Source organism: Leptodactylus fuscus, chromosome 6 (genome assembly GCF_031893055.1).
Source record: "Leptodactylus fuscus isolate aLepFus1 chromosome 6, aLepFus1.hap2, whole genome shotgun sequence".
NCBI lineage: Eukaryota > Metazoa > Chordata > Amphibia > Anura > Leptodactylidae > Leptodactylus > Leptodactylus fuscus.
This window is the reverse complement of record NC_134270.1, coordinates 136,005,553-136,022,388: the sequence shown is the minus strand read 5'-3', so window position 1 is coordinate 136,022,388 and position 16,836 is coordinate 136,005,553. Positions and strand designations below refer to the sequence as shown.

Genomic DNA, 16,836 nt, shown 5'->3' with positions numbered 1-16,836 from the left:
GACCCCCCCGAACGGAATATCAGCGCAACTGCAAGCGCTGTGCAGTTAGGGTGTATTCACACGGAGTAACGCGAGGCGTTTTTTCTGCTTATTTTGTACTTATTTTTACGGCCGTAAAAAGACGTTTCCATTGAGTTCTATAGTAAAATACGCCTATATTTTTATGTCCGTAATTTTACGTCCGTTATTTTACGGACGTAAAATTACGGACGTAAAAATAAGCACAAAATAAGCACAAAAAACGCCTCGCGTTACTCTGTGTGAATGGACCCTTAAAGCGAACGGACCACGTTATAGTCTATGGGGTCCATGCGCTTTAACTGTACAGCGCTCCTCCTAAACACTCTCCTCCTGCTACTCGTGGACTTGGTGACTCTCCTTTAGTTGAATAGTGGTTTCCCCTGAAACGAGCATTTTTTCCCATAGACTATAATGGGATTCGATATTCGATCGAGTATTCGAATATTAAGGCTCTACCCAAAACGAATCTCAAATCTCGAATATTTCACTTCTCGCTCATCTCTAGTCTTAATCCATATCTACAAACAAAAATAAAATTGATACAGCTCACCCAGTCAGATGAAAATAATCTCAGCAACACATAGGCTCCTGTGGCACAATGTAAGCAGTGCGCAGATAATTCCTTAGACTTCAGGACTGGCACATACAGAAAACTTGATGTGTGTCCTGCACTGCAATAGACCTGAGCCCATTAATTGTTCTGCTATTGACAACCAGGGACGATCGCCCTTGCTTGCAGAACCCCGGAATGCTACAGATTGGTACCATATTGCTTTTATTGGCAAATCCAGGTTCTTTTTGGGATCTGATGATGGTCAAGTTCAAGTATGTAAATATGAGCAAACAGTAAGCAAAATGGGCTGCAGGTGGGACTCCCCCCAGGTTTTAGCAAAGGAACTTCACCACCATCAGACAATATAACAACCAAAGCACTGATGAACAAGTATCCTGTGTGTTTGGATGTTTAGATGTTTGTTCCTCAATCATGCAAAAACCGCTCAACCGATTTGGCTCAAATTTTCAACAAACATAGTACATAGGCAGGATTGAACGATAGGCTACTTTTCATCACAATCGCAGACATACGTTTTTGCCAGGACACCCACAAATCCACAACTCATACCACCAGCTCTGCAATCCCACACACTTTTTAGCATAGCAAGCCACAAACTCCCTATTGCCCTCTCGGGCCTAGCTCCTAACTCCAGGCAGGGGAGGAGGCCGAGGCCGGGGGTGGGTGCAAAGGGGTCGGGGGGGGGGGGGGGGGGGTTGGAAAGGGGACGCAATGACACCTAGACGGGCGAACGGATTTGGCTGAAATTGCGCACATACATACCTTGGGTCCCGGATTGAATGATAGGCTACATAGAATTTCCGTACACCACCGCAATTCCCTCCCGTGACCGGTGCTTTTCACTTTTGAATTTGCTGCAGGACCTGGGATGCTGTAGGACCTGGGATGACGTCATCCCAGCCCCAGCAGCAGCTCACCTGGATGGGTGCCACGGGGCTAGGGGGTAAAGGGGCACGGGGTAGGATAAAGAAGCGAGCAGATGAGGGAGTGGGTAGGAAAAAAGGGGGTTGGCGGGCGCCAGGGGGGAGATGAGGAAAAGGGAGCCGCTGTGGACACAAGGCAAAGGAAGAAGCCTGCGCGGAGCTACAGGTGGGTCGCACAGGGGGTCAGGGTTCTGCGGACGAAGTCGCGGGTACTGCTAGTAAAATATAACTTTTAATTATAAACTCCTAAAATATAAACATAAAATAAAAAAAAACAGCTATTGCCACCTAAGGCACGGATGCAAGGGGGTAAATATCAGCCACTAATTCCCACATACACAAAAGGGTACACCATGATAGAAAGATACAATGGCTCAATCTTACCAAATAGATGTTCTCAGGTGATGCAGTATTCGGGTACCAGGAAACAATGTAACAGTCCCTATAAGTGTCCCTAAGGTTCTGTCCCTCGTACCCCAAAGAGCTCCCACCCTAACAAGGGCAGTACCAAACTGTACCCTCAGGGACTGTTTAGGGTGATTTTTTTGTGAGCGTTATGAACCAATTTGCCGATCTTTAGTATGGAGCCATCACATATGACAGTCACCCTTCGTAGTGGAATAAGGGACACTATAAGCTCTGTGATATGTGCAGGACACACATGTTGCCTCTTATGGCAGGGCTTCCAACTGGCGTTTTCCAGCAGGATACTGCTTGCCCAGGCACAGCAAGTGCTTACCATATTTATGTTTGCCAGATTGCAACCCTTCCTCAGCTTGCCTGTTACCACATTTATGGCCAATCGAGCAATAACGGGACCAGCTTTGACACCAACTTTGGCAATCGGGTGTGCAAGATCAAGTGGTCCAACTTCAAACATCTGTGGACAAATGCGCAGCAGGATATCATACAGAACCAGTACATCTCCATGCCGACCTGTATCATATATCTTGTTTCCAGGCTGGAGGGGGCCCAAAAGGGTACTACGGGCTTTTTCAATTGTAGAGTTTTCTGCAATAAACATCTCCTTTCGCTCTAATATTATAATCATTTACATTTATCGTCATTACACATTGAAATGTCATCTGATTCCAAGAGCTCCTTGGCATGCTATTTTTTGATAATGAGTATAGTTTTCTTTTTTGCTATATCTTAGTCTAAAAACTAAAATATTTTTATTTTTTTCTAGCAATTTTTTTAAATGAATAAAAAAGAAAAAATAATTTATAAATGGAACCCAACTAAATTATGAGGAGGAATGAGTGATCACTGCCAACAGCCAAAAATAGAGCGGCATGGGTAATGAAGGGAAAAGACAGAGATTCCTCCACTACATGGAATGATTTGAGATTTCCATATCCATCGCTCTGCATGTCACGGTGCGAGTACTTGTACGCTGTAATACTTCTGAAGCAATCCAGATAAATATCCGCTTGACAGATGTCACATTGGGAGATTGAAATCCATGAGATTTAGAGGTTAGAGCTTTCTCTTTAACTAAAGTGGAGAAATATGACAAATGTAAAGAACGGTACTGAGTGTTGTGCGATACATTGTGTGATGTCTCCCTGGTCCCTGGTAATGATTTTGGATTACTTGAGTCTCTGATACCAAGTTGTCTGTGCCATCAATTAAATAAGGATTTCTTGCTCTCAAGGAGATAAAAACATCCATGGTTCCAGAAATTCATCCATTGCCCAGGATTAACCTTCTTCAGACTTCTATTTGTTCCATATCAACCCTTTGCTCTGAAAAAAGTTTTAAAACTTTTCTTCAAATGACTAAGCTTTTGATAGAAATTTCACTTGAAACTCCTGGACATCAATGCAAAATCTGAGCATTCACCTCTGTACCATATATACCATCTACCTTTGCAACACCCCCACAGCTGTGATCAGATTTAAAGTGTAACTCCTATTTTATTTTATTCTGTTGTGTTGGAGGAGTTTGGTGAATATTTTTGCAATATACTTAATTAACCTATCTAACTTCCTTTTTATATAAAACAGGCTGTAAAGATACCACTGAAGATCCCAATGCCTAAGCTTTGCAGATAAAGTCTATCCATACACATGTACTCAATACACTATGGAGAGCCAAAGGGGTAAATTCAAATGGATGTATCTCTGGTTTTACACCACCTAGAAAATTACTTCTGATATCATATGAATGTTGAAATTCATATATTGCAAAGAATGCAACACTGCCTATAAAAGAGCTGGATATATCACTAGTAGAGATGAGTGAACACTGTTCGGATCAGCCGATCCGAACAGAATGCACCCATAGAAATGAATGGAAGCACCTGACATGGCAACCGGCCGCCGGCAAAGTGTACGTGGCAGGTGCTTTCATTCATTTCTATGGGTGCGTGCTGTTCGGATCGGATGATCCGAACAGTGTTCGCTCATCTCTAATCACTAGTTAATAGCACATATTAGAATGTGGAATTTTACATATACAGCATGAACTGCTGCATATAAAGCTCAAATTTCCAACTGTGTTTCAACTAGTGATATATCCGATTGTTTTATAGCTAGTATTGTGGCAGCATACAAAGTCTCAAATTTCATGTGATGTCAGAATAATTTTTCTAGGTGGTATAAAACCAGAGATACAGCCATTTAAAGTGACCAGTCATTTGACCTACTTTCATTATAGGAGCTCCCCACTTCTTCAGCTGTACAATTTCATGCAGCTGCTTACACAGAGTTTATGCTCCGCTCATTCTGAACGTAAACTCGTTCAGAATGAGCCGCTTTAAAACAGATCCCATTGATTTTTATGGGATATGCAAGTATCACATTGAAAGCAATAGGTAAAAAAGCCTCCCACTGATTTCAATGGGGAGCATGCGTATGCCGGCACCCATAGAAATCAATGGGATCTGTTTTAATGCCACTCATTCTGAACGAGCTTACGTTTAGAATGAGCGAAGCGTAAACTCCGTGTGAAGGCTCCCTAACACTGCAAGGACATATGGATACATCCTTTAAGGGTTAAGTATGGACCGCCTGGACGTAGGGTATAGTCAGCATGAGGTCCGGAAGGGGTTAAAGAGGCTTTTGGACTTATAAAATTGCTGATTATCTTTTTGATGGATCATCAAACATCAGCCAGTGTTTAAAGAGACCACAGAGTTTAGACAAACACTGCGGGCTCTTCATTGAAAACCAAACAAAGCACCATACATTTCATAGCAGCCGAATGGGATTCTATGGGAGTTAATGGGACTGAGGTGCAAACAGGTCGATTAAGTGATGAAAATATGACTCCAGATGGCCTGTGAAGCAGAAGCAAGAGTGCACTTGTTGGTTCAAACAGCTTATCCATGGGGATCCTACATGATCTTTGATTGATGACTTGTCTAAAGGATGGGTTATCACTGTTATAAGTCAGGAAAACCCTTTAAGGCTGAAGCCACACGTTGCAGAAACAGGCAGTCAGTCATAAAACAAGTAAAGCACACCAATTTAGGAACTAGCAAGTTAAATAGACTGGAAGGAGATGATGGAGATTGACTGGGAATAGACAGCAAAGTCTAAAAGCCCAGTGAACCTTAAAGTCAAGAACTGTAGCACCCCACAATGTGACCACCCACTGAGTGGATTCCAAAATTCCCACCTCTGATGATGAAATCACATAGAAATGTTCCAGGTAAATTCAGTAGCGATGGGTTATTATCATTTCTAGGGAACAAATTCCTAATCCTCCCCCACCTTCCTTACCGATATACCTGAGTCAGACACAACAATAACCTTATGTTGTAATAACACAGCAGAACCTGATTACAGCTCCAATCTATGGCTATGTTGATGGGCACAGCATGTGATCCGAAAATAATTTAAGAGATGGGTAAAAGTAAACAGATAATCATTATTCTCGGGGCCAGAACTCAGTGGGACACAATTCTAAAAGTGATAACGAAGTTATAAGGTCTAATTATATTTCGTCTCAGTAGGACAGTGATTTTCAACCTTTGTTGAGCCGCGGCACACTTTTTACACGTAAAAAATCCCGGGGCACACCACCAACCAAAATGGCACAAAATGACACTAAAACAGTACATATTATACATATAGTTAATAATATAGATTCTAAATGGTTGATTCTTTGGTTGAAATAAACTGCCGCAAAATCTGCAACAAAAACGCTGCGTTTATGGAACGTGGGGCCTCAGCCTTACGCCTTCTGCATACAAGTGGCACGCATGTGGTTTTCACTGATATAAACATTAAAAATTAATTGACAGGGCCACAAATGCAGACAGATATAGGGTAGGTATAGGACAGATATAGGGTAGGTATAGGACAGATATAGGGTATATATAGGACAGATATAGGACCTGCTCTATAATTTTCAGCTCTTCAATTTGGCCCAGATACACAGCCACAAAAAGAATGGCTGTATATATGGGTCCTTAGAAATGTATAGGTCTGTACTTTTATCCACAGTTGTGTATAAAAAGTCTGGTCATGTATATTTGTAACCCCCTCACAGGAGTTACTAATGGTTATTTGGCCATAGAAGTGCCTTACATGTTATGATAGTTTGTATATGTTGTCATGTTTATTCTGTATTCATTTGTGTAATGTTGTTAAGCTATTGTTCTCTGGTATCACTTGTCCTAGTGAGCTGTGGTCTCCATAGCAACACACACTATAGTGAGTGGATCTGTAGCTGGAACAGGAAATAGTCATAGCAGGGAGAGGAAGTAGGATTCTGTAAGAGCCAGGGAAGGAGAAGCAAGGAGAAGTGTGGAGAGGCCATCTTGTGTTTCAGACACTGTGTTGTGAGGATTGCCACAGCAGTAGCAGGACAGAGAAGCTGTGTGACAGCGCCCCCATCACTATCAGTAAGAGGACAGGAATTACATCAGGCTGAGCAGAGCTATAACCCTGGCAGCCTGCACCGACCTCTACAAGGTAACTGAGCCCCTGCAGTAAGCCAGAAGCTGGATCTGCAGCCATCTTAGACTCTCTGCTAATACAGGGGAAGGTGTCAGCCAGCTACAAGCCACTGTGCCACAGCTCACTGCTACAGGACAAGTGACCAGCAGATGCCTGTTACAATAAAGCAGTGAGCACTTCTATTGATCCTGGCCTGGACATTGCCTTCCTTACAGCTAAGCCCTGGGCTAAAGCTCTTTGTTGGAGTAGAGCACTGGCACCCACTTCACCATCTCCAGCCCAGGGACCAGCGGGTGTCTCAATACTCCAACTGGCGTCACATCTAACTGACTCTGCCTATTACCCTGTGCACCTCTCCTGGGAGTTCTGGTGCCTATAAGGTCACCGTGACAGTCCAGCCTCCTACACGGTTCTTCCGGGGTGGTCGCATATTACAGGTTACAACTCAATATGCCTCATATTAATAGCAGTGAATCCCATCATGTCCCTCACATTAACCCCCTGTGTGCTTTACATAAGGGATACTGATATGTGAGACATATGGAGGTGATAATTAAGTAAATATCTTCATTATATAGTACCCCCATATGTCACACATGTTATTAACTCTTATGTGAGCCACACAGGAGTTAATATGAGGGACATGATGGGGTTAATTGCTATTAATGTGAGGCACATGGAGTTACTAAAACTAAAGTAATAACCCCAAATGCCTGACATTCATAAGAATAGTTACTAACCTGGTGTTTTCTTTTACTTTCACTTTGTTCAGCTTCCTCTCCTCCTCTCCTATTCAGGGCTGCAGACGGCAGGAGCTCCTCACGTGTAGCAGCAGGTCCAGGGAGCCCTGATCCTGTGCAGTGAGAGGCTCACCTCTGATTGGTGGGCAGGGAGAGAAGGGGGCGTGTCCTACACCTGAGCTCTAGCAGAGCAGTGAAGGGACGCTCCGTCTACATTTACAAGGGCACTGGCTGCTGTGCCAGCAAAATAGGTCTCCCGTGCCAATCTTAGCACGCGTCTGGGGAACTTTCCCCGCGGCACACTGGTTGAAAATCACTGCAGTAGGAGATCCAGACATGTTCTAAATCTTTCCAGTGAACGGGGAACAAATCAGGTCACTCGGCCCCTGGGAGAGAGTAAAGGTAACAAACAAATATAAAAAAAGTTATGAACTGTGTGAAGGGAAACTTCCTCTGCGATGTGCCCCTTACGTGACATAACCTTTAACAGCATAAACAACCAGCTAATGAATGTGACTTTTTGAGTCCTTGATCATTTCTCCATTATGTTTTTATCATTGATATGGACAATATCAGGTTTGAAGCGTTAAAGGTCAATCCCCTTAAATCATGTATGCAACGTTTAATATTTAATATTCCAAATGTAGCATTTAGACATTCAGCAGAGATAAATGTGCTAATGTTCTGTATTGAATACATCTGTTGTCATAAATGCATGATACAAACCTCCAGGGTTCTCATGGTTGTGTAATGACACTGACTGGACAATGCACCAACCTACTGGAGGGACCTGGAAATAGTAGTAGTTGGCGGCGATGTTCTGTAGACTCAACCGACTCTTCCAGTTCAGCTCCAGAGCTTACACAGGGTTGTGGGGGACTTCAGGGTCCCCTGTGGCATTTCATGTGATGGGTTTTGGCTCACTGAGTCCAGGAGTGATTGAAAGGTCCTTTGGTGGTGAATGCAGGAATGGACTCAAGAGACTCAGGTTGCAGGTGCAGCTTCCAAGAGAATATGGCGGTATGGCTTTGGCAGTTCTATTTTGGCTGTGAGGATTAGCCAAATGATGGATTCCCAGCACTTTACCAAACTCAAGTTTCTCTATCTCACCTTGTCTCTTGCACTGTGGAATCTCCCTAAAGGATGGTGCTCCTTCAACATTCAATGGATTATTACATAACAATAGCTTGCTGTATACATGTTCCGCCTCACACAGGCAAAATAATGCAGTATGTCTTTAACCAGGGTCAACTGTGATACTGCAAACACGGCTACAGAATTGTCATAGTCCTGTTTGTCCTGAAAAAAGGCTACCAGACTTGACATCCTTTGTACATCCTCGCAATGCCCAACCACCAACTGAGATAAGAAGAGCCACAAGATGCACCAAGGATGTGACTGACATTGGGAAGAAAGGAGGATGTCTAACAAGTAGATGCAGCCATTGGCTGGAGTCAAAACTACTCATTTGGAATTGAGGAGCAGATACAATACATCACCTGGTTGGATTTCTATGTAGGGTGACAATTGGGTAACCCATATGTATGTACATTCTCCATTTACTAATAGTTATTGGTACCTTCAACATTTTGTCCTTAGTCTTGAAAGTCATTGAAGGGAACGCCTATTTGTCAATGTTATAGTCAGTTCCTTGTGGGTCAGTTTTCATGTTCAGCTTTTACGTACATCTATACATAAAACATAGCAAGTACTTCATTCACCTCTTGACCGTGATGATGGAGTGATTCTTTGTGAATACCTTGTCCATCCTACTGATACTCATGGACCCTGTTGTCTAGGCAATTTTGCAAAGAAACTTACATAGATGATCTTACATAGGTTGTTCCTTAAGATCAAAATGATATTCAGTCTTTACGTACAAAGATTTTTGCAAACCCTATTATAGCATATTGAAGTCTAAATCGTAGGGAGCCTCTGATCTATCGCTGGATGCACGCCAATGTGTCTAGAAAGCAAAGACAAATGACCTGCTCTCTAACCATGTCTCAGTGTTCTTGGATAGCGGCCCTCGGCATATAATTGAAATCAAACATGGTTTGGAGGAATGAAAAATGTGCGGAAACGGTAGAACTTTTTCAGAGAATAAAACTCAACATCTCCAGCATGAGACACCAAGACACCACTGAATGATACATATCCATCTTTACAAAAGTCAGTGCAACAAAGAAATCCAGATATACCCAGTTCTTACTTATATCTGTGAAATTGTGGGTTTTGTTCATATCTCGTAAAGGTCACTTAAGGTAAATTGATAAACACTTAAGAAGTTTTGCAACCGAAATATTGTCATCAAATGGCGGAATTCTGTAAAGCATGAAAAATTCAGAACATTCTTGAAAAAGAGAAGTCAAAAGAATGAGAATGCACACATATGCAATATTCATCTTTTTGTTTTGTGACCTGGATTCCCGATGCTGTAGAGTCCTCCCAGAATCCCTGTTATGTTTCTATTGCTTTTCAGATTTGGCTGGTGTGGGGAAGAATATCACAGCTGCTACTTGAATAGACTTCCAAATCCATAAAAGAACTTTAAAGACTGACTTACAGTATAAGAGAGACCAGAGGGGATTCCCAATAAATTACATTCTCTCTTTAGAGTCTATGGGGGGACAGAAAGAAAAGGGTGGTGTTGGCCGTCACAATGAGTCTTCGTGTTATTCTTCAAATACGATTTTCTAAAGTATTCTTCAAGCTGTCATGAAACTTGGTCCCAGGATGTCATGAAAACTGCAGACTGTCAGGGTATGCCTGAATTTGTAATGGCACAAGAGCCGGAGAGTCAGGCAGCTCGGGGAAGAGGACTAGTCCTAGACAAGCATGAAGATTATCCCAGAGGAAGCTGCAGAGCAACATGCACATTGGGACTGGAGGTTGTGGCTATTTCTTCCTTGCTTATGCTACATCTTTGGTTTGTATTTGTGTCTGGCTATGCTATATTCTTACTGTAATGTGTGCATTTTTATTTAACAGGGATGTACTTTACAGCATTATATTAGGCCCCGCTATACGTATTAAAAAGTGGTGAGCAATGAAAGCACATGGACCCCATAGATTATAAAAGGGTCCGTGTCTTTTCTGCACGGTAGGGTTGAGCGATCGGGATCGATCGGATCCCGGTCATCAATCGAGCAAATTTCACGATCGCAATCGGCTGGAAAATGATCGACAATCAGATTTTAAAAACGATCCTGAAATCTCAAGATTGACTCACCCTACTCCATAAACATAAAGTAACTAGGGTTGAGCGATCGGGATCAGGAAAGATCAAATCCCGATCAGCGATCGAGCAAATTTCACGATCGTGATCAGCTGGAAAATGATTGAAAATCGGATTTTAAAAACGATCCTGAATTCTCAACCCTACTGCACGGTGTCCGCACGAATCATGCAGAGAGAAAAGTACTCAAATCCAGAATCCCAACCACTTTGCAGGTAATATAAAATACAGCATTTTTTTTTTTGCTGTAGCATTCCCGCCGTGGCCAAAATGCTGCGTTTTCACAACGAAGGGCCCCAGCCTTAGGGTGTCCTGTCCATTGCTGACATGCCATATAGTCAATGTGAATATAACCTGACTGAGCAGAATTAACACAATACACTACCTGGATGTCTTGTGTCATTCCTTCTATCTCATAGATTGGAAGCTCTTGAAAGCAGGGACCTCACTCCTATTGTGTGAATTGATTTATTAAACTGTAACTTCTCATTTTGCTGTACATGAAGCCTATGATTTGTAAAGTGCTACAGAACATGTTGGCGCCATATAAATAAAATGTATGTATTTTACTTACTACAGTCCCAGCAACCCTGAAGTCATCTCATCCGCAAGGTTCTCATAATTCGTCTATATAAAGCAATAAATGACTGGGGTCATATTATTATGTGCAAGGTGAGCAGAGTTTCTGAGAATTCCAATGTACTATGCAGTAAAGCAGAAATATAACTCCATGGCAGGTCCTATTGAAGCACGGATTACCATGTTTGCTTTATATATTATAGTATAGATTTTTCTGAATCCGAGGCAGGAGGATCTGGTGGAAAGACATCAAAATGTTCTGGGCTGAATGATATCTCAGTTTATATCAATAGCATGGAGAATATAGAAGCTGTAAGCTGCAGTGAATCATCCATCACAATGCACCATGTTCACACCATGCTCCCTGCAGCCTCAAGGGGATCTGTAATTACATGGCGGAAACCTTTCACTGCTGACCATGTGTTTGTCAACAAGGCCTACAAGTGCTTACCTGATCTTCACCATGGGAGTTGTTGTCTGTAATGTGTGTCTAGTGTGCACTGGGCTCTAGACACGCTGCGCTCCTTATGCCTGCACACCTGATATTAGTCCAACGTTACTTACTCCCAAAGCCTGTAGTTAGTACCAAATCTTCTGCGACTGTTCTTAGAGATGCTAGACTATTATTTCCTCTATAACATGGAAATGTAGGACTTCTGCAATGAGTATTTGCATTTGTTTTATTTTGGTATATATATATATATATATATATATATATATATATATATATATATATATATATATACTGGTTTCTGATATTGTGTATAGTGATATCCCATATGTGTGACCACCCATTGTTTAGTTTGTGGATTTCAGGTGATGCACCTACGTCATCACTTTATCTGCCAGAGCCAGGTCTGGCTAGGAGAAGCTAGGCCGGGAATGCTCTGCTGGCTCATGGGCCTGGTGGAAATGTTCATCTTGGGCCTGCTCATACAAGTTTTGCCTGTCAGTACCTTTCTGCAGCATTGATCTTAAGTTACCCAAAGATGCAGCACTAGCCATCGGGTTTGTAGCTATAGTCTTAAAAGATTACAGGCACAAGTCCAAAGACATGTGCTTTGCCTTCTTATATACAGTCTTAGATACAATGGCAGATAGAGCCCAGCTCTATGTAGTATACTAATGCTGGAGTCCTGGATTCAAATCCAAGGACAACATCTGCAAGGAGAAGGGGCCACACGGTGGAGTCCTGGTGTTCAAATCCTGCCAAGGGCAAAAAAACATCTGCAAGGAGTTTGTATGTTCTCCCCGTGTTTGCGTGGATTTCCATCCCATATTCCAAAAGACATACTGATAGGGAAAAATGTGCATTGTGAAAAAAAATTTAAAAAAATTCTGCAAGGAGTTTGTATGTTCTCTCTGTATTTGCGTGGATTTCCTCTGGGTACTCCAGTTTCCTCCCACACTCCAAAGACAGATAGGGAATGTAGATTGTGAGCCCTATATGGGACAGTGACTGTAAAGCGCTGCCGAATATGATGGCGCTATATAAGTAAGCATAATAAATAAAATAAAAATAATGTCAGGCTTACATACAGAGGTTTGCCTCTATGTAGGCCAGTATATCCTGATTCCATGACCCTTGGATGGATCTTACCGCTGACAGCAGTGTCAGAGTCATCAGCGCTATTTTTCCATAGGGGAAAGACAGTGACCTAATGGTCGACACTGTTGTTTTTTAGACAGTGCTTAAATTGGAAAGAAAAATTTAGGGGGAAGTCTGGAACAATGGCATATTCCCCCTTCCCCCATCCCCAACCTTTTCCTACCCCTCGGACAACGCCCATTCCTGCACACACAATTGTGCCCTATAGTGTCCCCTGGACAAAGTATTATACCCCATAGTGGCTCCTGCACAAAGTGTTATGCAGCCAAAATTAATATCAGACCCCAGAATATAATAATCAGAGACCCAGGGCCCAAAGAGGATACAAAAAAACTGTTACTTACCTCTCCCTGGCTCTGGCGCACTCCATGCAGATCGCATTGGCCATTTTCAATGTAGTACGGTGGGACTCCGGATGTCACGTGAGCAAGGACTTGCATCGTGATGAATAAGGACTCAAGCTTTGGCCCATCTGACGTGTAGTACATCACCAAGTAGGCCCAAAGCCTTCAGGAGCCAGGGGAGGTAAGTAACTGGGTTTTTTATGTTCCGCATTGTGACACATTTTATACCGGAACACTGACACTGTCATTTTACTATTATGCGGAATTGAGTTCCAGCGCGTTCTGGACCATTTAAACCACTGTTTGTAACATCGGGGTCCTGGGTTCAGGTACAATCGTGGTCAGAATACAATCAAAATGTCTTCATTCATTGACAGCATCACACATCAGACGTCTTAAAATGTTGAGAAATTGAAAGACAGACGTGTATGATACTGTTTAAGAACTAGTATAAAATTATATACACATTGGACAATGTGTGCAGTAACAGAAGACAACGTCCTACCCAATATATTATCAGAATAGTCCCCTGCCATATCATACGAGACCTTTATTCTGCCGGAGGCACGCACATGAGCACAGGTAGGTCACGTTCTTAAAAACAAGCCCTTTAAAGGGGTCTTTCAGCTTATTAAACGTTGTAAGGTGAGGTTATATGTTTTTGCTGGAGTCACGTTCACCTTTAACTAACAAGCCGGGTTATTGTTCCAAAATCCAATAACTACAAGTATTTCTCCCATCCCTCCTTTAGAAGAGGCAGAAGATGTAAGATTTCTTGATAGATTTTCTGACCTTTTACCCTCTGATTTTCATTGCATACTAAATTAAATCAGTTAACATTACAGATTTGTCAGGGCATAATAACAGTCCATCTCTTCCACTGCGTTATTGCCATAACATCCTTGTATTACATTTTAATGAATCTATAAATGCCAAGGATCACTGGGGTTTTAATATTTTACAATTCTATATGCTTCCAAAGGAAAGAGCAGATGAGACATTTATATTCCCAGCTCAGACTGCAATAAAGTGCAGGGAAATCTTAGACAGTGGATGGAAGTACAAGGAAGTCTAGGACAACATTGCCATCTAGTGGCAGATTGTGGGTACAGTCAGTAATAGCTTCTAAACAGATGGCCAATTGATTCTTTGTTATAAACAACCTCCTAAATACAGACCTCAGATAGAAACACTGAGTGTATAGGGAACTCCAGACCAAACTGTATAAAATACTGGCACCCAGTTCACACCCACTAAAAAAATAGGGACCTCAGACCTGACTCCCTTAAAAATACTGACCCACTAAAAATGCAGAATCCGGACTTCTCATTTAAAGCACTGCATTTAGGAGCTCAAGATCCTTATCCTTATTATCCGGATCCTTATTAACATACCCCAGGCAAGACGACTATATAGATCACATACACCAAATCCATTTATGCACTTTAGGGCAGACATATTCTTGTGTATTACCGTATTATAATACATGTTCTAGGGCAGTAAAAAGGACACATTATGGGTTGTCTAGGAAGAGGTTCCATTTCCCCCCCCCCAAAAAAAAACAGCTCTTTTGCATAGGCTTAGTAACATATAATATCACAAGGGAGAGGGGGAACCTGCTACATTTGGGGGTCTATTATATCTCTGTTCTCGGGGCTGTAGTTACATATACTGTACACTGAGTTATTAAAGGAATAGCAATTATGGTTCTGTAGAGTATTACACAGAAATGATTTTACAGTATATATCTTTTAATGGTTGATCAATAATCCATCAGCCATGTAAAATAATTATGTGGCCGAGCAATATATCATATAGAGAAACGGCTATTACCATAGGATTGCAATAAAATGATCAATGCTATATATTACAGTGTATGAACAGACCTGATAGAAGGTTTTAGTGATGAGCATAGCATTGCGCTTTCTCTATTTTATCACTTTGACCTCTGGCTTGTGAATTGTATTCTGTCTATATAAATAGACTGACTAGTTAGTGGTTATAGACTGCCCCTATGTATAAAGGTATATACTAAATGCGCGTTGCTTTGGTATCTTTCCTTTGCAGGCTTTCAAGATAGCAGAGCAAAAGGATTGCTTTCAAGTTTCTATGTTATATTGTGTCGTGTTGTCATTTGTGCGGTTTCCACTAGGGGGCAATCAATATCAAAGTCCTGGAAAACTCCTTTAACCCTTTAAGGACACAGGGTAGTTTGTGTGTTAATGTTCGGCGACTTTTTTCATATTTTCCTTCCCCGCTTTCCAAAATTCATTTTTTATCTTTCAGTTGACATAGCTATGGGGGGGCTTATTCTCTACGTGACAAGATGTTCTTTTATTTGGCACTATTTTTGTGTACATACAATGTTTTAATTAGCTTTTATTAACGTGTTTTGGGGGTCTGTGTAAACTAACACACAATTCTATCATAATTTTTTGCCTTTAGTTTTTACGGCGTTCACTCTGCATTATAAATGACATGGCGGCTTTGTCCATTGGGTCATTACGATTACGGTGATACCATATTTATATTGGTTTAATTATGTTTTAACACTTTAATAAGTAAAACGTCACTTTTTGAAAATGAACAATTTTTCTGTGATCTCCGAATTCTGATGTCTATAATTTTTTTTACCGTTTAGTTGACAAGTTGTAGTTTTTATTGGTACCAATGTGTGATACGTATGACCTTCTGATCACTTTTTATTGTTAATTTTTAGGGAAAGCAAAGTGTCCAAAAAACGTTAATTTGTGCATTGCATTTTTTTTTTCCACGCCATACACCATACGAGATCATTAATGCTATTTTTGGATAGTGGGGACTTATTATGTCCATGTGGCCCCTGCACACAGTATTATGTCCATTATTGGCCCCTGCACACAGTATTATGCCCCATAGTGGTCCCTGCCCACAGTATTATCCCCAATAGTGGCCCCTGCACACAGTATTATTCCCCATAGTGGCCCCTGCACACAGTATTATATCCCATAGTGGCCCCTGCACACAGTATTATATCCCATAGTGGCCCCTGCCCACAGTATTATCCCCCATAGTGTCCCCTGCACACAGTATTATCCCCCATAGTGGCCCCTGCACATAGTATTATGCCACATAGTGACCCCTACACACAGTATTATCCCCCATAGTGGCCCCTGCACACAGTATTATCCCCCATAGTGGCTCCTACACACAGTATTATTCCCCATAGTGGCCCCTGCACACAGTATTATATCCCATAGTGGCCCCTGCACACAGTATTATATCCCATAGTGGCCCCTGCCCACAGTATTATCCCCCATAGTGTCCCCTGCACACAGTATTATCCCCCATAGTGGCCCCTGCACATAGTATTATGCCACATAGTGACCCCTACACACAGTATTATCCCCCATAGTGGCCCCTGCACACAGTATTATCCCCCATAGTGGCTCCTACACACAGTATTATCCCCCATAGTGGCCCCTGCACACAGTATTATATCCCATAGTGGCCCCTGCACACAGTATTATATCCCATAGTGGCCCCTGCCCACAGTATTATCCCCCATAGTGTCCCCTGCACACAGTATTATCCCCCATAGTGGCCCCTGCACACAGTATTATCCCTCATAGTGGCCCCTGCACACAGTATTATGCCACATAGTGACCCCTACACACAGTATTATCCCCCATAGTGGCCCCTGCACACAGTATTATCCCCCATAGTGGCTCCTACACACACTATTATCCCCCATAGTGGCCCCTGCACACAGTATTATATCCCATAGTGGTCCCTGCCCACAGTATTATCCCCAATAGTGGCCCCTGCACACAGTATTATATCCAGGGGTGAACCTGCCCCTCTCGCCGCCCGATGCGAACGACAGAAAGCTTAACGAAGGGGGCGGCGCTTAGCGCCA

At 42.2% G+C, this 16,836-nt stretch overlaps 1 long non-coding RNA gene across 1 annotated transcript in view; it reads right to left on the bottom strand.

Annotated features, from left to right (window-relative positions):
• The window catches only part of LOC142208670 (uncharacterized), a 656,266-nt gene that overhangs the window by 114,026 nt on the left and 525,404 nt on the right, over window positions 1-16,836 (bottom strand). The window contains exon 2 of the long non-coding RNA XR_012716897.1: window positions 1,136-1,167. This is a non-coding gene — a long non-coding RNA (uncharacterized LOC142208670). The remainder of the gene's footprint in view (window positions 1-1,135; window positions 1,168-16,836) is intronic.